Source organism: Choloepus didactylus, chromosome 10 (assembly GCF_015220235.1).
Source record: "Choloepus didactylus isolate mChoDid1 chromosome 10, mChoDid1.pri, whole genome shotgun sequence".
In the NCBI taxonomy this organism is placed as follows: domain Eukaryota; kingdom Metazoa; phylum Chordata; class Mammalia; order Pilosa; family Megalonychidae; genus Choloepus; species Choloepus didactylus.
This window is the reverse complement of record NC_051316.1, coordinates 94,673,234-94,694,617: the sequence shown is the minus strand read 5'-3', so window position 1 is coordinate 94,694,617 and position 21,384 is coordinate 94,673,234. Positions and strand designations below refer to the sequence as shown.

Genomic DNA, 21,384 nt, shown 5'->3' with positions numbered 1-21,384 from the left:
TACAATAAAAGATAACCCAATTAAAAATGAGCAAAGGTCTTGAGTAGACATTTCTCCTAAGAAGATATACACATGGCCAGTCAGCACTAGAATGGCTGTAAATCAAAAAGGCAGACAATAACAAATGTTGGTGAGGAAGTGGAGAAATTGGAACCCTTGTACATTGCTGGTGGGAATGTAAAATGATCCAGCCACTTTGGAAATAGTTTGGAAGTTTCTCAAGAAGTTAAATATAGATTCCCATATGACCCAGGAATTCTGCTTGTAAGTATATACCCCAGAGAATTGAAAACATATATCCACATAAAAACTTGTACATGAATGTTCATAATATTATTCACAGTAGCTAAAAAGTAGAAATAATCCACATGTCTGTCAGCTGATAAGTGAATAAATAAATGTGGTATATTCATTTGATGGAATATTATTCAGGCATAAAAGGGAACGAAACACTGACTCATGTTACAACATAGATGAACCATGAAAACATTATGCTAAGTGAAAGAGACCAGACACAAAAGGCCACATATTGCATAATTCCATTTATATAAAATGTTCAGAAGAGGCAAATCAACAGAGGCATAAAGTAGATTAGTGGTTGCCTGAGACTGGAAGAAGGGATTAATGGGGAGTGACTGCTAATGTATATGGGGTTTCTTTTGGGGTGATGGAAATGTTCTGGAATTAGATGGTGGTGATGGTTGCACAACTTAGTGAATATACTGAAAACACTGAATTGTGCAGTTTGAAAGGTCAATTTGATGGTATATGAATTATATTTCAAATAAATAACATTTCTCATTATTATAGAAAAAAAAGAAATGAAGATAGACAAAAAATTAAAAAATAAAAAGAAATACACAGTCACCATTTGACCTGCTGTTAACACTTTGGGGTATAATATGTCCAGACCATTTTCTGTGTGTTCCTCTCAAAGTTGGATTGATTGACTATTTTCTTTTTTCTTTTCTGTCATGAGTGGTGTGTTGGGATTAGCATAGTACACAAGCATGTTCTTTTTATTACTGCTTTAGTGCTTTAATATTCCCCTGTTGTTGGGGTATTTATGTTAGAGACAATATTTGGCTACAAGCAGAAACAGCACCATGTTTAGAACCAGAAGACCTGGATTCCTATTCTGACTCACATTAGGTTTGTGTGCTTGAGAGACAAACTTAACTTTTTTTTTCCTCATCTACAAAAGGGACAATCTCATTTTTACTTTGTGATATTTCACCCACCAGAATAGCTAAAATGAAAAAGATAGATAATACCAAGTGTTGGTAAGGATATACAGCACCTTGAACTTGTGGAGCATAAATTGGTTTAGCCATGTTGGACAACCATATGCCATCATCTGCTAAAGCTGAACATGCACACACCTTATGGTCCAGCAATTCCACTCCTTGGTATCCACCCATCAGAAATGTATATGAATATACACCAAAATGTGTGAGAATGTTTATAGCAGCACTGTCTGAACTGGAAGCAACCCCACTGTCTATCAGTAATAGAATGGACAATACATTGTTGTATACTTCCACAGTGGAATACTGTAGTCAGCAAGAATTAATGACCAATGATTTCGTATAAAAATCTGGATGAATTTCATAAATGTAATGTTCATTCACACACTAAAGAATATATACTGTATAATTCCATTTATATGAAGTCTAAAAACAGAACCAATCTATGCTGTTAGTGGTCAGAATAGTGGTTACCCTTGTGAGTGAGTGACAGAAGGAGGTACAAGCGAACTTCTGGGGGGCTGATGTTCTGTTTCTTGAGCTGGGTGCTGGTTGCATGGGTGTGTTCATCTTGTGAAAATTCTTTGAGCCATCCACTTATATTGTGTGTATTTTTCTGTCTGTATGTTGTACTTCCATTAAAGTTTATTTGAAACACTAAAAAGAAGCATATAACCACATTGTTCTCACTAAAAACATTAATAATGGGAATGAAAATTTTTATATTGAAAATAAAAATATTTTGACATTTATTTCATCTTTATCTCTTCCTTTGAACATTTACTATTTTATAAGGTATATAATAGTTTGGTACACTAGGGTATATATTTAATTTATAAACAAGTACACATATTTTAGGGTTCCTTGTTTAATTTTTTTTTAACTGTTGTTAGAGAAGGATCAGAAAGTTTGGTGAGCAGTGGCTCAGGGTTGTAATAAAAGAGGGCAACCTGAGCAGATGCCTGGCTGTGGGAAGCAGCCTGGGGAGAGGGTAAGCCTCAAGCAGTTCAGTCAGTGTATTTCTTCTATATTTGGGTTGGTTTCCTTGAAGCTGCAGCGTGAAGTGTGGGAAAGAAAGTGGAGGGCAGTAGGTGAGGGTGAAGAGGGAGGCAGGGGCCAGGCCTTTGTGTGTCTTGGGCTCCAGGAAGGGCTGAGAGGAATGAATAGGGAAGAGGAAGCCCTGAAGGGTGAGAGGATGAAAGGAAAGGGTTGCTGGTAGGCAGCTGGGCAGGAGAGAGAGGAGCCAGCAGAGGAGGCCAGAAAGGCTAAGGAGATGGGAGGAGAAAAAGAATAGTGAAGTCATTATTTGGGGTTGAGAGATGAGTGTCCAGAAAGAGGGACAGGTGAACTGTATTAAAAGCCACTGTTTTAATTTCCTGACTACTAAAGCACATACCATGCAATGGGTTGGCTTAAACAACAGCAATTTATTGGCTCACGATTTTGAGGATAGATGCTCAAAAATCAAGGCAGTACTTTCTCCCAGAAGACTGTCATTCTGGGGCTGACTGCCTGCGATCCCTGGTCCTTGGCTTTTCTGTCAGTACATGTGGCATCTCCTGGCTTCTCTCTTCCCTTCGGGATTCCATTGACTTTCAGCTTCTGACTGCTCTTCCTCTCAGCTTATGACTTTCCCTGCCTGTGTGGCTTTCTCCATAAGGCCTTCAGTAACAGGGCCTGAAGTATCCTCATCAAAAGGTCCTACTTGCAAGGAATTCACACCCACAGGAATGGATTAAGTATAAGAATATGTTTTCCTAGGGTACACAGCTCCAAGCTTCCACAGCTACCAAGAAGTAGGAGAGGATTAGGCCACTAGACTGGGCAATTAGGAGGTCCTGGTGATGAGGAGGGAGCAGTGTCAGGTAAGAGGTCACCAAGTGGGTGAGTAGTGAGATGATGTGGTGAGGAAGTCAGCAGTGTCTATTGGGAAAGCAGGCTGGAGTTCAAGGGTCAGAGCTGTTTTGAAGAATGGGGCAACTTGATGATGTTCTTGGGCAGAGAGAAGGACCAGGGAGAGAAAGAGATTGAAATTGCAAGACAGTAGGATAGCAGTGTGAGGGAGAAGCAGGAATGAAGAGCCCTGAGCCCAGAGCAGGCTTGTCCCTGTGTCTCAGGTGCATGCCTTTTTCTCAGGAGTGAGATGGAAGGACCAGGAGAAGATGCAGAAACACTTAAGGTAGAAAGAGGGATCTGAGGGAGCTGAAGTTGGGTGGAGGCATTTTCAGTGAAGGAGGTCATGAAGCTTCCAGGGCACACGCAGGTATGGAGCATGGTAGTTGCTGTGGAGAGAGGGGGTGTTTTGGAGCAGCCATGGGGAGGTGGGGTTGGAAAACAGTCCAGCGATGGGGCCCTCTGCAGGTTTGGAGGCTCAACCTGCAGTGTCCTGATGCACGACGGCTTGTCCTCACCACTGGGGCTGGGAATACGCTGCCGTGGAATTAGAGGGTATGCCAGGTGCTCCCTCCATTGCCATGCACTCATTTTTCAGGCAGCCATATGCTCTGAGGGCATGACTGTTTGTGATGGTCACTCCTGAATTCCTTTCTTGCTGGTAGTCCCTGAGGCCTTGGCTGGTATTTTTTGGCTGGCCAGAATACATTTTCCCAGGAGTCACTGTTATTCTTGGGAGTGGATTCCCCATGCAAACCCTCACATGCTCATTGAACACAGTATGTATCCATAGCATGATGGTAAAGGAGAATAGTGGCCAAAGAGGATGTATCTACTAAGTTAATTTCAGTGATTTTAGGACAGGCTCTGCTACCTCATAGGCTAATGATGATATCATCTGTGGGAAGCTTTTTTAACGTATCAAAGAAGAGGTTGAAATCGGATCTTGCAGCATTAGGTCTGAGCTGGCTGTGCTTTGAAAAACAAGTCTTACCGTATGGAACATCGATTAAATCAAATTGTTTCTTCTACTTTTATAGTGGCTACTGCTTGGAAAGAGACGTGCTGGGATGGTGTATCCTATTGGCCTGGGGATTATGAAGCCAGGCTTGTATTCCTGGTAAGTCAGTACACTTCTGTGAAATGAAGTGTCCTCTCTTAAGATGGTCATGCTGTGTGGATTCCCAAAGGTGCATGCTGGGTTCAGGGGAGCTGGGTGGAGCTGGAGAGAAACCTCCTACCAAATGGAGCCTGAGGGTGCCCAGGAGCTGCAGAGTGGTTCTTGGATCAGCATCCTTGGTAAGGCCCCTTGCAGAGGGTGTTTTAGGGGCTGCTTCTCACCAGATTAAGCTCTGGGTTTTTTTTCTATTGGGAAGTGTATCCAAGGGTCTTTTCTTTTTTTATCTCTCTCTACCTATTTCTTGTGCATATCTTTCATTGCTAACGTGTCATGCTGTCACCCTCTTGTAACCACTGGTCAGAAGACAAATGTTCTGTGTCTGACTCCACAATAGCTGGGGTTACTTGGGTGATTTCCTCCCTCTCCACCTCAGTCAGGTCACTGGGTCTGCCCACAAACCTCCCTCCTCTCTCTTTTTCCAGTTCATTTCCCTTCCTCATTTTCAACTGTCTTTTCTTCAAGCCCCCTCAGAAAGGGCCAGCTCCCTATGTAAGCTCTTCTGTGGGGGTGGGGGTTGGGTAAAGGAATACAAAGACAAATGAGATTTAATCATTGTCTTCAAGGGACTGTAATCTATTGGTCAAACCCTCCCCCCTTTCTTGTTCCAGAGATTCTGTCTTCCCCATTTTATCCCTCTTCTAAAAATGCTTTTAGAAGTTCTCCGCAGCTGATGGGGAACTTTCCTTTCTTCACACCTTCATGACACTTGTTTTAACCTCCTCTTGTGACCCTAACTGCATCCTGTACTGGATTGTGCTTTTCTGATGTACCCTGTACCTTCTGCCTTATGTCCTTGAGTAGACTTTAAGCTCTTTTAAGGCAGAGTTGTTTATTGCCCATTATTATATCCCATGCTGTGCCTTGCTCAAAATCTTGCACATAGTGAGAGCTCAAAAAATACTACAGGATTGTAACCAACGTAGACTCTATTATGATTCTTGATATCTGTCCCCTTTGTGGCCATGGCCCTCAGGTTTTGAGATAACATAAATGAATATGAGAAGAGGTAGAGAGTGTTTCCTGGAAGAATCCTAGGAGATTTTATTCAGGTAAATGCAATCACAAAAATATTAAAAGCTGGAATATTACAATGTTTTTCAGATTCTTCTAGTAGCCTCACCTTCCTGTCAACCTCTGATTACAAAAGAGGCAGAAGATGCAATTTCTGATGCTTTCTGTCTAGGGGTCCGGTCTTCCTTGATATTCCATGATTACTTAAACCAAAGCAGTTCATATAGAGCTTAGAAGAAGCACCTTACCTAAAATTTACATATCAATGGGATTGGTTCCCCTAAAGAGTATACTGGAAATAACTATAGTTTAAAGCAAAGAGCATATGAGAAAACAGTCTCAGAGATAAGTGATTTCCTTGAGGTTACACAGCAAGTAAGTGGCAGAGTTGGGATGTGAATCTAGGTCATTCTGGTTCTGGAACTGCAGATCCTGTCCACTGTCCATGATTATGAGTCTGATTAAAGCTGGATTCCATGAGAGGGGCAGCAGCTGCCCACTTGCTGCATATGCCCTTGGAGGGGTTGCCTGATCCTGTTGACCACAGCAGATCTGGGCTGAGTTGCTCCCAGTCCATGCAGTTGGAAAAGGATTGCCTCTGCGGAGGGTCTGCTCTTTAATTCTGAGAGGGATGATCATGGTTTGCCAGCTCTTTTCACCTGGAGCCATGTGAACAAAGACTGTCAAGTTGTCTAGCGCCTTAAGCTTGCCACTGCCCCAGAAGTGCAAGCAGTCTATCAAGAAGAGGAAGTGAGAGAACCTGCACCCATCAACAGTCTAAGACAAAAGACAACACATTTAAGGGGACTTGGCCATAGAAGGGCCATGCTTCATAATCAGAACAGTGGCTCCTTTGAAGCAGGGTGAATGGAAGAGATGCACAAGAACTTAAATTTGGAAAGGGGGGACTCCCAATGAGATGTGATAAGAGTGTGCCAGGGCTTTCTGAAACTAGAAAACATGGCTTTTGCTTTTTAAAAAACAATAGAACTGAAATTTGAGGTTTGGAAGTTCAAATGGAAGAAATATCCCACAACCCAGAGCAATAGTCAAAAGAAATGGAAATGAAGAATTAAAATGTGAGACACTTGGAGGCCTTATTAGGAGACTTGACATGCGAATAATAGGAGCTCCAGAAGGAGAAAAAGGAACAGATAGAAAGGTAATATAAAAACAATAGAAGAAAATTTCACTGAGCCGAGGCAATACTTGATTCTTCATATTGAACGGATTTGTTCAGCTCACACTAGACCAATACTTAGTTATTCTCTGGTGGAGTTCCCAAACTCCAGGAAGACAGAGAAGATCTTAAAGTTTTTTAGGAATAAAGAATAGGTTGTTTGCAAAGGAAAGAGAATTAGACTTTCATTGGGTTTCCCATATGCAACCCACGAGGCTGGAAGATGTGGAATGATGTCTCTAGATTGTTAAAGAGAGAAGGCTGCAGTCCTCTATATATTCAGCCAAGATATCACTCATATGCCATTGCAAAAGAAAACAATTTTCAAACACATGCAGACACAAAACATAAGTTATCTGTTGAGTATACCTGAGATATTATCCAGGGAAGTTCTTTAACCAAAACATATTTGTAGCAGAGCAGAGATACTGAGTTAGGGGAAGAGAATAGTACAGGAAACAGTTAAGAACAGTGTACCTTTTAAAGCAAATCCTTTAATCTAAATGGATATTGCTACTATGAATTAAAGTTTTATTATGTATTAAATAAGAATTTTTAAAATAGAGGAGACCTATTATAAGGAAAAACAGTCGGCTGACACTAAAATTCTTAACCATTTCTGCAAGACCTGAGGCTTGAAGGAGGAGGGAGGAGAGAGTATGGAGATGAGTGTTCCACTTTCAGTATAATTAAATAAACATAGGTCAAATAAAATATGGGGCATAGTTATTTATTTGTGTTATTGAAAGAGAAATAAGGGTTCAATTTTGACTGTCCAGAATCAGAAGGCATATTAGTTAGGACTAGTTTTGGTTGCATGTAATAACAACTCCTGAATAACAATGGCTTAAACATATAAGGGTGCATAAAGAAGTACAGAGGTGGGCAGTCCAAGGATTGATATGATGGGATCAAAGTCATTGACCCAGGTTCCTTACACTTTGCTGCTCTTCCATCCATAGGAGCTTTTCTCCTGAGCCAAGATGGTTGTTGGAGTTCCAGAAATCACATTTGCATTCCAGAATCAGGAAGGAGAAAATGAGGAACAATGGTGTGCACTCTCCCTTTGAGACACACTTCTCAAGAGTACCACATGGCACTTATATTTACATCTCATTCAGTAGAACTTAGCCATACAGAACTGCAGGGGAGCCTAGGGAATGCTCAGCTAGAAAAAGGAAGAACTTGGGATCTTTGCTTCAGAAGGTAATCACTAGCAGAATGCAAATTAAAACAATGAGTTATCTTTTTCACCTTTCCAATTGGTAAAAAGTTACAAGAATTGAAAACACCAGCATTAGCAAGTGATTGGGGGACGTGGGTGCTTCCATATATTGCTGATGGGAATATGAATTGTTCCAAGTTTTCGTGCATGTAATTTGAAAATGTCTAATAAATATTAAAATATCCATACCCGGCAACCCAACATCATATTTCTAGGAGTCTCTCCTGCAGAAAGGAAGCATCAGTGCAAACAGTGATATATATATATAAAGCTGTTTCCTGTACCGTTGTTTGTAGTGGTAAAAAGCTGGAAAGAACAGGAGTACCCTCCTGCAGTATATTAGGCAGCACTTAAAACAGAAGAGCCAGCTCTATGTGTTGATGTGACAAAGGCCATGATATATCATTAGGTTTTAAAACAAATTGCAGAGAAATGTGTCCAGCAGGGGTTGTATACTGGTGGCCCATGGTGGCAGATAATAGTGTGTACCAGGTTTCATGTCATTATCTTATTTAATTCTCACCATAGACTTACAAGGTGGGAACTATTAGTTTTTTTGTTTGTTTGTTTGTTTTCAGATAAGGAATTTGAAGCACAGAAAGACTAAATAACTTGCTTATTATGGTACCCCAGGCAATAAATAGTGGGCCCAGGATGGGACCAGAGCTCCGGAATCTGAGCTTTTATCAACTCTGCTACGCTGTCCTAGGAACTCTTGTCTAATCCTCCTCCTGGATGTTTTATATGCCAGCTCAATGGTTTACACATTTCAAATTTGAAAGCTTTGAGTGGTACAGCTAATCACAGACCCTGTCTGTCTTTATCCTATTATACCTGCATCTTCACCATTGATGTGGTCTGCTTTGGCCCCAAGGCATTTGAAGGTACAGCCCTGGTGTCTGGGCTAAGTCCCACTTGGTCATATGTATTTATGTTGCCTGGCAGAAAGGCTTGGGAGGATACACTCCAAGCTGCTCACAGTGATTACCTTAGGTGGAAGGGAGAGGACACTGAGGGAAGGGTGGGTTAATGGCTTTTTAATTTATACACCTCTGTTGGATTTGGCTTATAGCGGCAAGGATATGTTGCTTTTGTAGTTTAAACAAGAAGCCAAATAAAATATAATTTAAAAATAATAAAATATCAAGAAATACCCTAGATAAATAACTACACTTTCTTTTCTGTCATTTGTTTCTTAAGATTGTCTTTATAAATCTCACAATTTATACAAGAAGACTAACTTTCCTTTTTGTAATAAGCTTTAGGCTATCAGCTGTGCCAACGTTTGGCGTCTTCCTGTTTCTGAACATCTCATTCTTGAACCCAAACATAAATAAACAGCAGCTTAAGGTCCTGCTTGATCAAGAGGGAGCTCTGGTCCCATCAATACATGAGTTAGAGATGGTTGATGTGTGTGGTGGAGCTGCTCAGGGAAGGGTTCGTGAGCCATGGCAGCTGTGGGCTGGGACCTGACACTTTGCAACCCTCTTACTGGTCAGCTTTGAGAGACAGCCAAGAGTATGGGCACAGCTCTGGCAGTCCAGTGAGGAAGATGGAGTGTGATTAATGACAAATATGAATGCTGTGGAGGAAGTAGGATTGCTCTGAAAGCCCGTGAGAGGATATAAACAGTCCATAGTATAGGAGCCACAGAAGGGTTCCCAGAGGATGTGACAGAACGAGACTGGAAACGAGACTAAGAAGGAGCCAGGAGAAGAGAAGGGGTGGTGTGTGGGGTAGGAGAGGGAAGTGTCAGAAATTAAAACCAGCCCCTGTTTAAGCTGGGCAGTGAGAGGCAGTAGGGTGGGTGTGGTCATGGGTGTGGTCTAGCAGTATCTTGGCACTAGTTCTGGTCCCTGCACATCTCTCCTTTCTTTGCTGGGCTGCACATAAAGTGGAGCCACTTGCAAGGGACTGGATGGGGAGAGGCTGGCAGAGGGACTGCATGCTCCCAGCACAGAACCTGTTCCTCATCAAGGTCTGTGATTCTCAATGAACCTGCTCTACGGGTAGCATACATGGTAGGATGGGTGCCTCTGAGGCCCTCCTTCTTCCCTCAGACCCAGCTTGCCTCAGCAACCTTGTCTTTTGCCCTTCCACTATAAGGACCAGGCCCTGACCAGTTGGAAGTGGGTTGGAATGCAAGCAATTAGGGAGAAAGCAAATAGAAAGCAAGGACAGGGCATGTTCTTCACTGGGAGTCCTGTATGGGTGCTTGCATCTGCCAGAGTCACTTTCTCTCCTTGAAGTCCTTTTGTGTGGCCCTTGAGCCTTTTATTGGGAGCAGAGCCAGGCAGCTGGGATTGTTGATGGGGTGGCTTAAGCCAGAAGTCTTGTTCTGACTCTGTTCCTTTCTTTGCCATATTAGGTTAGGTGAATAGTTCATTCATTTTTATTGAGACCACAACAGACTATGTATTGGGGACAGAAGACATAATAATAGTATTTGAGTGCTTACCCTGTGCCACCTCCTCAGAGGTGGCTTCGTTTAAAGGACTTAATACATAGAAAGTGCTTAGACAAGTGCTTGGCACCCACCAGTACTCTTAGGTGCCAGCTTTTGCTGTTAATTAATCCTAGTAATAGCGGCATGAGGTAAGTACAGTACTATTCTCACTTTACAGGGGGAAACTGAAACTTATAGGCACTTGCCTGCACTCACACAGGTAGTAGGTGGCAGAGCCAGGATTCACACCCAGGACTGTTGGACTTCCAAGACTTGCCCCTCTCCAGTGGTAAATGAGATATTATGAAGCTCATGGTCTGGTAGGGAGGTGCAAAGAGAAAGCAGTAATTCCTTCCGTGTGAGAGTGATAAGTGCTACAGAAAGGTAAGCAGGGGGTACCCGTAATACTGGGGAGTAAGGGAAGGCTTCTCAGGGGAGGCAACCTGAAGTTTGGGGGTGGGACAGGAAACAGTATTCCAGACAGAGTTCTGGGTGTGATCAGTGTCATTTCCCTCTAACCCAGGGTATGTGCCTCAGACTCCCCTGGGCTTTGGTGAGGAGGCACTCGTTTAGTGGTCTGTGCACATGCGCAGTTAGTGTTAGTCATTTGAGGGCAAGGATGTAGCTACTTACCCCAGTTAGACTCCTGAGACCTTGTCCTCCAGGTATTTCCCTTGAGAAAGGCTCCTTCTCCTGCAAGCAACCTGTACCCTGAGGTCTCCTCACTCTGTTTTATGAATCTCCCAAGCTTCTTGGGGACACGTGCAAATGGCTTGGGTCATGGATTTGTGCTTCCCAACCTACTTTCAGTCCTCTTCTGTCCAGCAAGTGAGTATATTCAGCTGTCCCATAAGTTCCTTGCAGTTACAAATAAAGGAATGAAACATCATTATAAACCTATGCTTGAAATTCCAAGCTAAACAAATTCCCCCATGACCCTGCCACCTCAACAAATCAGATTGTATTTGCTCACATCCCCTTCCAGTTTCTGTCCATAGTACAGTTATGTTTGCATATTAATTGTATGCAGTTTTGCATCTTGCCTCTTTTGCTTTCTTGACAGGATTGAAAAGAAGATGGTGCAGTCAGGCAACTGACCACAGGATGGTGCTGCAGCACCAGGCATTCAGATCCCTCCTGGGCTTGGGCCCTGGAGCATCTTAAATGCTCTGAGTCATCCTTGCAATCTGTGGACTGTCTGTGGAAGTTTATTTTCAGTTTTCTTCTCTAATGCTGTGATGGGCATGAATATTTTCCATGTTTATTTTAAAAGAAATCAAACAATACTAAGTGTACAAAAAGTAGAAAGTAAAAATTCCATCCAATGACATCTTACTAAGGATATTGGCAGTTTAGAGTGTATCCTATTGTACTGTCGTGTGTATCACAAGTTTGTATAAATATTTAAAATCATGTTCATATGTCACTTTCTCAGTAAGGACTTCTCAGGCCCCCTCCCCCCTTTTACATTTGCAACTCTGTCCCTTTCCCATACTGCCTACCCCCTTTCCCTTCTTTTTTTTCTCTATCACTTATCACCACCTGACACACCATATATTTTACTGAATGATTTATTTGATATTTGGCTTCTTCCATTAGAATGTACTGAGGATGGGAATTTCTGGCTTTTTCTTCACTGCTCTATCCTCAGCACCTAGAAGAGTGCTGGCACACACTAGACTTTGAATAGTATTTTTTGAATGAATGAATGAATGAATGGGACTGAATATACTCCGGGGTTTGTAGACATCTTTCTCCATCAGTAAATGTTGATCCCCTGTTTCTTTTTAACCACTGCTTAGTCTCACATTGAATGAAAACACTAACTACCTGTACTGAAACACATTCATATTGTTTCCCAGTGTTTTCTTTCTTTTTTGTAGACAACGTTGCAGGCGGGACAACCCTGGAGCATACCTTCTGGTCACCTATTGATGATTTCCTTTCTGTGTTCAGGTCCTGGGCTTTAGAACAGCATCTCATTTACAACAACACTGTGAGAAAGGTGCTGTCATTAGCGTCTCTACTTTATAGACTAGCAAGCTGAGGCTTAAAGAGAACAAGCCCCCTGCCCAAGGTCAGGCATCTGTCAATGTTGAGCCAGGGCTCTTAGAGGAATTCTTTCACTATTAAGGATGTTAATTCATCATACATCATGTGATAACACAAACACCCATTTCCTAGTTTATTGATTGTCTTTCATCTTTTTCAAAAGGTCTTTTTTCGTGCAGAAGTTTCACTTTTTAATGTAATTAAACCTGTCAGTAGTTTCCTTTGTTTTTTAGCCTTTGCATCACCCTTACAGAGAACTTCTTTGCTGAAAAATTATAAAAATATTGCTTGTTTACTCTAATATTTTTATTTTTTGATTTGAATTCTTTATCAAAAATTTATTCTTATGTGTGATATCAGGTAATATGTTAAACAAATTGCCTTTCCAAGTGAATAGTAAATTGTTTCATCAACATTTATTGAGTAATCCATTTTTCCTCACTGTTTGAAATGCCACCTTGATCATATATTAATCTTTATAAATCCTTGAGCTTATTTTCTGGACTGTGTTCTATCCCACTGATCTGTTCATCTCTTTCAGTGCCGTTTATTGACTGTGTCTTCCTGGCAGGACAAGTCTCTTCTCATTATGCTTCTTTTTTGAAAACTTCCTAGCTATTTTTGTTTATTCTTCCAGATGAAATTTTGAATCAGTTTGATGAGTTCCAGAATGAATCACCTTAGGATTTGGATTGAATTTGCTCTTTACTTGTAGATTAATTGGGGAGCATTGATGTCCTTAACAATATTGTCTCCTTATTCATTGGGAGTGAAATGTCTTTCCTTTGATTTAAATTTTCTTTTTTGTGTTTTTGTAAACTTTCATAATTTTATTCAAATGAGTTTTGCATGTTTCTTTTAAGGTTTAGTTCTAGCTATTTTTTCCTCCCTGTTAGTGGGCTCATGTATCATTACGGATTGTTTTTGTACAGAGAATAATGGGTCTTTTTATGGGATATCTAACACTCAGAGTTTTCTCCTCAACCCAATTTTATTTGCTTCAAGTTTTCTAGAAATTCTTCGTAATAGCTGGCTCATTGATGGCATCCTATCCTGTATTCAATGCTGCATTGGATGTTTTTTCTTCTTCTTCTTCTTCTTCTTCTTCTTCTTCTTCTTCTTCTTCTTCTTCTTCTTCTATTTATTTGGAGAGGGGCAAGGCAAATGTGTGGACCCAGTTCACTGTCTTGAAAGCAAAATCTGTTCACGAAGTTTGATGTGAAAATGTCAACCTCCCCCAACCCCCTGTATTTTTAGCACTTCTACCCTTCTCCTTAACTCTTTTTTTTTTTTTTTTTTTTTTAATCATCATTTTATTGAGATATATTCACATACCACGCAGTCATACAAAACAAATTGTACTTTCGATTGTTTACAGTACCATTACATAGTTGTACATTCATCACCTAAATCAATCCCTGACACCTTCATTAGCACACACACAAAAATAACAAGAATAATAATTAGAGTGAAAAAGAGCAATTGAAGTAAAAAAGAACACTGGGTACCTTTGTCTGTTTGTTTCCTTCCCCTACTTTTCTACACATCCATCCATAAACTAGACAAAGTGGTGTTTGGTCCTTATGGCTTTCCCAATCCCATTGTCACCCCTCATAAGCTACATTTTTATACAACTGTCTTCGAGATTCATGGGTTCTGGGTTGTAGTTTGATAGTTTCAGGTATCCACCACCAGCTACCCCAATTCTTTAGAACCTAAAAAGGGTTGTCTAAAGTGTGCATAAGAGTGCCCACCAGAGTGACCTCTCGGCTCCTTTTGGAATCTCTCTGCCACTGAAGCTTATTTCATTTCCTTTCACATCCCCCTTTTGGTCAAGAAGATGTTCTCCGTCCCACGGTGCCAGGTCTACATTCCTCCCTGGGAGTCATATTCCACGTTGCCAGGGAGATTCACTTCCCTGGGTGTCTGATCCCACGTAGGGGGGAGGGCAGTGATTTCACCTTTCAAGTTGGCTTAGCCAGAGAGAGAGGGCCACATCTGAGCAACAAAGAGGCACTCAGGAGGAGATTCTTAGGCACAAATACAGGGAGGCCTAGCCTCTCCTTTGCAGCAACCGTCTTCCCAAGGGTAAAACTTATGGTAGAGGGCTCAACCCATCAAACCACCAGTCCCCTATGTCTGTGGTCATGTTAGCAACCATGGAGGTGGGGTAGGCGAATACCCCTGCATTCTCCACAGGCTCCTCAAGGGGGCACTACATCTTTTTTTTTTTTTTTTTTTTTTTTGTTTCCCTTGTTTGTCTTTTTTCTTTTTTTTTTTTTTTTTTTTTTTTAACTTTCCCTTCTTTTTTCAAATCACCTGTATGAAAAAAAAGTTAAAAAGAAAACAAACATACAATAAAAGAGCATTTCAAAGAGACCATAGCAAGGGAGTAAGAAAAAGACAACTAACCTAAGATAACTGCTTAACTTCCAACATGTTCCTACTTTACCCCAAGAAAGTTACATAATATAGCAACATTTCAGTGAACTTGTTCCTACTACAACCATCAGAAATTAACAGACCATAGTCATTTCTGGGCATCCCCAGAACGTTAAATAGCTTATCTGTTCTTCCTGGATTATTGTTCCCCCCTTCCTTAATTGCTCTCTACTGCTAGTTCCCCTACATTCTACATTATAAACCATTTGTTTTACATTTTTCAAAGTTCACATTAGTGGTAGCATATAATATTTCTCTTTTTGTGCCTGGCTTATTTCGCTCAGCATTATGTCTTCAAGGTTCATCCATGTTGTCATATGTTTCACCAGATCGTTCCTTCTTACTGCCGCGTAGTATTCCATCGTGTGTATATACCACATTTTATTTATCCACTCATCTGTTGAAGGACATTTGGGTTGTTTCCATCTCTTGGCAATTGTGAATAATGCTGCTATGAACATTGGCGTGCAGATATCTGTTCGTGTCACTGCTTTCCGATCTTCCGGGTATATACCGAGGAGTGCAATCGCTGGATCGAATGGTAGCTCTATATCTAGTTTTCTAAGGAACTGCCAGACTGACTTCCAGAGTGGCTGAACCATTATACAGTCCCACCAACAATGAATAAGAGTTCCAATTTCTCCACATCCCCTCCAGCATTTGTAGTTTCCTGTTTGTTTAATGGCAGCCATTCTAACCGGTGTTAGATGGTATCTCATTGTGGTCTTAATTTGCATCTCTCTAATAGCTAGTGAAGCTGAACATTTTTTCATGTGTTTCTTGGTCATTTGTATTTCCTCTTCAGAGAACTGTCTTTTCATATCTTTTGCCCATTTTATAATTGGGCTGTCTGTACTATTGTCATTGAGTTGTAGGATTTCTTTGTATATGCAAGATATCAGTCTTTTGTCAGACACATGGTTTCCAAAAATTTTTTCCCATTGAGTTGGCTGCCTCTTTACCTTTTTGAGAAATTCCTTTGAGGTGCAGAAACTTCTAAGCTTGAGGAGTTCCCATTTATCTATTTTCTCTTTTGTTGCTTGTGCTTTGGGTGTAAAGTCTAGGAAGTGGCCTCCTAGTACAAGGTCTTGAAGATGTTTTCCTACATTATCTTCTAGGAGTTTTATGGTACTTTCTTTTATATTGAGATCTTTGGTCCATTTTGAGTTAATTTTTGTGTAGGGGGTGAGGTAGGGGTCCTCTTTCATTCTTTTGGATATGGATATCCAACTCTCCCAGCCCCATTTGTTGAAAAGACCATTATGGCTCAGTTCGGTGACTTTGGGGGCCTTATCAAAGATCAGTCGGCCATAGATCTGAGGGTCTATCTCTGAATTCTCAATTCGATTCCATTGATCTATATGTCTATCTTTGTGCCAGTACCATGCTGTCTTGGCAACTGTGGCTTTATAATAAGCTTCAAAGTCAGGGAGTGTAAGTCCTCCCACTTCGTTTTTCTTTTTTAGAGTGTCTTTAGCAATTCGAGGCATCTTCCCTTTCCAAATAAATTTGATAACTAGCTTTTCCAAGTCTGCAAAGTAGGTTGTTGGAATTTTGATTGGGATTGCATTGAATCTGTAGATGAGTTTGGGTAGAATTGACATCTTAATGACATTTAGCCTTCCTATCCATGAACATGGAATATTTTTCCATCTTTTAAGGTCCCCTTCTATTTCTTTTAGTAGAGTTATGTAGTTTTCTTTGTATAGGTCTTTTACATCTTTGGTTAAGTTGATTCCTAGGTACTTGATTTTTTTAGTTGCTATTGAAAATGGTATCTTTTTCTTGAGTGTCTCTTCAGTTTGTTCATTTCTAGCATATAGAAACATTACTGACTTATGTGCATTAATCTTGTATCCCGCTACTTTGCTAAATTTGTTTATTAGCTCTAGTAGGTGTATCGTTGATTTCTCAGGGTTTTCTAGATATAAGATCATATCATCTGCAAACAATGACAGTTTTACTTCTTCTTTTCCAATTTGGATGCCTTTTATTTCTTTGTCTTGCCGGATTGCCCTGGCTAGCACTTCCAGCACAATGTTGAATAACAGTGGTGACAGCGGGCATCCTTGTCTTGTTCCTGATCTTAGAGGGAAGGCTTTCAGTCTCTCACCATTGAGTACTATGCTGGCTGTGGGTTTTTCATATATGCTCTTTATCATGTTGAGGAAGTTTCCTTCAATTCCTACCTTTTGAAGTGTTTTTATCAAAAAGGGATGTTGGATTTTGTCAAATGCTTTTTCAGCATCTATTGAGATGATCAATTGATTTTTCCCTTTCGAGTTTTTAATGTGTTGTAATACATTGATTGTTTTTCTGATGTTGAACCATCCTTGCATGCCTGGAATGAACCCCACTTGGTCATGGTGTATGATTTTTTTAATGTGTCTTTGGATTCGATTTGCAAGTATTTTGTTGAGGATTTTTGCATCTATATTCATTAGGGAGATTGGCCGGTAGTTTTCCTTTTTTGTAGCATCTTTGCCTGGTTTTGGTATTAGATTGATGTTAGCTTCATAAAATGAGTTAGGTAGTGTTCCATTTTTTTCAATGTTTTGAAAGAGTTTGAGTAAGATTGGTGTCAGTTCTTTCTGGAAAGTTTGGTAGAATTCCCCTGTGAAGCCATCTGGCCCTGGGCATTTATTTGTGGGAAGATTTTTGATGACTGATTGGATCTCTTTGCTTGTGATGGGTTGGTTGAGGTCTTCTATTTCTTCTCTGGTCAGTCTAGGTTGTTCATATGTTTCCAGGAAATTGTCCATTTCTTCTACATTATCCAGTTTGTTGCCATACAGTTGTTCATAATATCCTCTTATAATTTTTTTATTTTCTTCAGGATCTGCAGTTATGTCACCTTTTTCATTCATTATTTTGTTTATATGGGTCTTCTCTCTTTTTGATTTTGTCAGTCTAGCTAGGGGCTTGTCAATCTTGTTGATCTTCTCAAAGAACCAACTTTTGGTGATATTTATCCTTTCTATTGTTTTTTTGTTCTCTATGTCATTTATTTCTGCTTTAATCCTTGTTATTTCTTTTCTTCTACTTGGTTTAGGATTGGTTTGCTGTTCATTTTCTAGCTTCTTCAGTTGATCCATTAGTTCTTTGATTTTGGCTCTTTCTTCCTTTTTAATATATGCGTTTAGTGCTATAAATTTCCCCCTTAGCACTGCTTTTGCTGCATCCCATAGGTTTTGGTATGTTGTGTTCTCATTTTCATTCGTCTCTATATATTTAGCAATTTCTCTTGCTATTTCTTCTTTAACCCACTGATTGTTTAGGAGTGTGTTGTTTAACCTCCAGGTATTTGTGAATTTTCTAAGTCTCTGATGGTTATTGACTTCTAATTGTATTCCATTGTGGTCAGAGAATGTGCTTTGAATAATTTCAATCTTTTTAAATTTATTGAGGCTTGTTTTATGTCCCAGCATATGATCTATTCTGGAGAAAGTTCCGTGAGCACTAGAAAAGTATGTGTATCCTGGTGATTTGGGATGTAATGTCCTGTAGATGTCTGTTAAATCTAATTCATTTATCAGATTGTTTAGGTTTTCAATTTCCTTATTGGTCTTCTGTCTGGTTGATCTATCTATAGGAGAGAGTGATGTGTTGAAGTCTCCCACAATTATTGTGGAAACATCAATTGCTTCCTTTAGTTTTGCCAATGTTTCTCTCATGTATTTTGTGGCACCTTGATTGGGTGCATAGACATTTACGATTGTTATTTCTTCTTGCTGAATTGCCCCTTTTATTACTATGTAGTGGCCTTCTTTGTCTCTCAAAACATCCCTGCATTTGAAGTCTATTTTATCTGAGATTAATATTGCTACACCTGCTTTCTTTTGGCTGTAGCTTGCATGAAATATTTTTTTCCATCCTTTCACTTTCAATTTCTTTGTGTCCCTGTGTCTAAGATGAGTCTCTTGTATGCAACATATTGATGGTTCATTTTTTTTGATCCATTCTGCGAATCTATATCTTTTAATTGGGGAGTTTAATCCATTTACATTCAACGTTAAAACCGTGAAGGCATTTCTTGAATCGGCCATCTTATCCTTTGGATTATGTTTGCCATATTTTTCCCTCTCTCTATTAATATCCTTTATTGTACCCATACCGAATCTCTTTAGTACTGAACCTTTCTCCAAGTCTCTCTGTCCTGTCTTTGTTTCTCTGTCTGTAGGGCTCCCTTTAGTATCTCCAGTAGGGCAGGTCTCTTGTTAGCAAATTCTCTCAGCATTTCTTTGTCTGTGAAAAATTTAAGCTCTCCCTCAAATTTGAAGGAGAGCTTTGCTGGATAAAGTATTCTTGGCTGGAAATTCCTCTCTCTCAGAATTTTAAATATATCGTGCCATTGCCTTCTCGCCTCCATGGTGGCTGCTGAGTAGTCACTACTTAGTCTTATGCTGTTTCCTTTGTATGTGGTGAATTGCTTTTCTCTTGCTGCTTTCAGAACTTGCTCCTTCTCTTCTATGTTTGACAGTGTGATCAGTATATGTCTCGGAGTGGGTTTTTTTGGATTTATTCTATTTGGAGTTCGCTGAGCATTTATGATTTGTGTATTTATGTTGTTTAGAAGATTTGGGAAGTTTTCCCCAACAATTTCTTTGAATACTCTTCCTAGACCTTTACCCTTTTCTTCCCCTTCTGGGACACCAATGAGTCTTATATTCGGACGTTTCATATTATCTATCATATCCCTGAGGTCCATTTCGAGTTTTTCAATTTTTTTCCCCATTCTTTCTTTTATGCTTTCATTTTCCATTCTGTCATCTTCCAGGTCACTGATTCGTTGTTCAACTTCCTCTAGTCTTGTACTATGAGTGTCCAGAATCTTTTTAATTTGGTCAACAGTTTCTTTAATTTCCATAAGATCATCCATTTTTTTATTTAGTCTTGCAATGTCTTCTTTATGCTCTTCTAGGGTCTTCTTGATTTCCTTCATATCCCGTACTAGGGTCTCATTGTTCATCTTTAGATCTTTGAGTAGCTGCTCTAGGTGTGTCTCTTCTGGTCTTTTGATTTGGGTGCTTGGGCTTGGGTTATCCATATCGTCTGGTTTTTTCATATGCTTTATAATTTTCTGTTGTTTTTGGCCTCGTGGCATTTGCTGTCCTTGATAGGGTTCTTTTAGGGTTTGTAGACCAGTTGAAGTCCTTATCTCTAATTTATCAGATCTACAGCTTCGTGGAGTACACTTTCTCTAACTAACCAGCAGGTGGCGTCCACGAGCCACCTGTTCTCCACAAGCCAGATCTCCCCTGCTTAGCCTTTTTGGTGAGTGGGGGAGTGAGTCTTGTGGGGCCCTATTGGTGTCCCAAGCTTGCGTGTGTAGTTGGTGTTGCCTGCCCTGTATGTGGGGCGTGTTTCTGGGCAGTCGGGGAGGGGGGGTGGCCCTAACAATCAAATCTCCCTGATGATCCTAGAGTTTTAAAGCTACTGCAATAGTCTAATCCTTCAGTTCAGTCCTGCCACAGTTTGTCTCTGCCACTGACCCACAAGTCTTTGGTATTGGCGTATGGCTCCTGAGACTTGCAAGTGGGCCCCTCTTCCAGGCTGTGCACCCCGGGTCCTCTGTTGAGGGATGACTGTGCTATGTCACAGGTGAGTGCCGTCCCCCCAGGGCAGTTCTGGGCTGCTGGGCTGTGTTGGGAGGCTCCCAGTCTGCTCAAATGATGGCTGAATGGGGCTCTGTTAATTCACACTGCTCCCCCTTCCCAGCTCTGGGACATTCAGCTGAGGTTGCAGGGAAGGCTAATGTCCACGCCCAGTTTTGTGGTGTGTGCCTGTTATTTGAAGCACTTCCGTCACACTGGGTTGTCTGGGGCAGCTCTGGGCTATGGGGCTGGCGATGGGCAGGAGTGTTTCCTGTCCACCAGGATGGTGGCTGTGAGCGGACACCCCCCTTTTCTTGGGAAGTTGTGTTGTTTAGTGAATTTTCTCAGCCACTGGATTATTGCCTTTTGTCTCAGAGCTCTCTTAGTTCTGCTCTTGACTTGACGTGCCCAAATTTCAATTCTTTGAAGCTTTCTGTATTGAGCTTCTTAGAGTAATTGTTTTAGAAAAAGCAAAAAGGATTTAAAAAAAAAAAAAAAAAAAAAAAAACGGCCCTCCTCAGAGATCTAATGGGTTATTGAAATGCTAATAGACAAAGCAACCAGGGCCATTAAGGAAAGGTGCCCTGGGCAGAGAGATCAGCCTTGCTTCGGGATTTGCATATGCGCCTCAAGGCCTGATCTCTGCCCTTCCCCTTTCTGTGTTCACCAGAACTCCAAAAATCCTCTGCTTTTACTTTGGAGCTTCTCGTGTTGTTTTCCTTCTATGCCCGTCTCCTCTCTGCTGGGCTGGCTGCTCTCAGAGTCTCTGGTGTCTGGCCTCAGTCTATCTATGGTTGGAGTTTGAATCAGTAGAATGAGTTTCCGATGAGAGCAGCCACTGCAATTCTCCCTTCTCCTTCCTGGAGCTGACAGCCCCTCCTCCCCCGGGACTGAGCCTGGCAGGGAGGGGCGCGGGTCCCCTGGCCGCAAAAACTTACAGATTTCGCTGATCTCAGCAGTTCCACGTTTTCATGAGTGTTGTATGAAGTATGCCCAAAGACAGATTGCTCTGTGGTGTCCAGTCCACGCAGTTCCTGGCTTTTTACCTACTTTCCTGGAGGAGTAACTAAAACATACAGCTCACCAGTCTGCCATCTTGCCCCGCCTCCTCCTT

General features: G+C 40.9%; 1 protein-coding gene across 4 annotated transcripts in view; it reads left to right on the top strand.

The window, feature by feature from the left end:
- The window catches only part of RALGPS1 (Ral GEF with PH domain and SH3 binding motif 1), a 427,751-nt gene that overhangs the window by 21,171 nt on the left and 385,196 nt on the right, over positions 1 to 21,384 (top strand). For 3 of the 4 annotated variants that reach the window (XM_037798268.1, XM_037798267.1, XM_037798269.1), the window contains exon 2: positions 4,181 to 4,260. The gene's annotated coding sequence lies outside the window, so the exon portion shown is untranslated. Of the gene's footprint in view, positions 1 to 4,180; positions 4,261 to 7,384; positions 7,718 to 21,384 lie in introns of those variants that run through there. The other variant, XM_037798271.1, reaches the window with a different exon arrangement.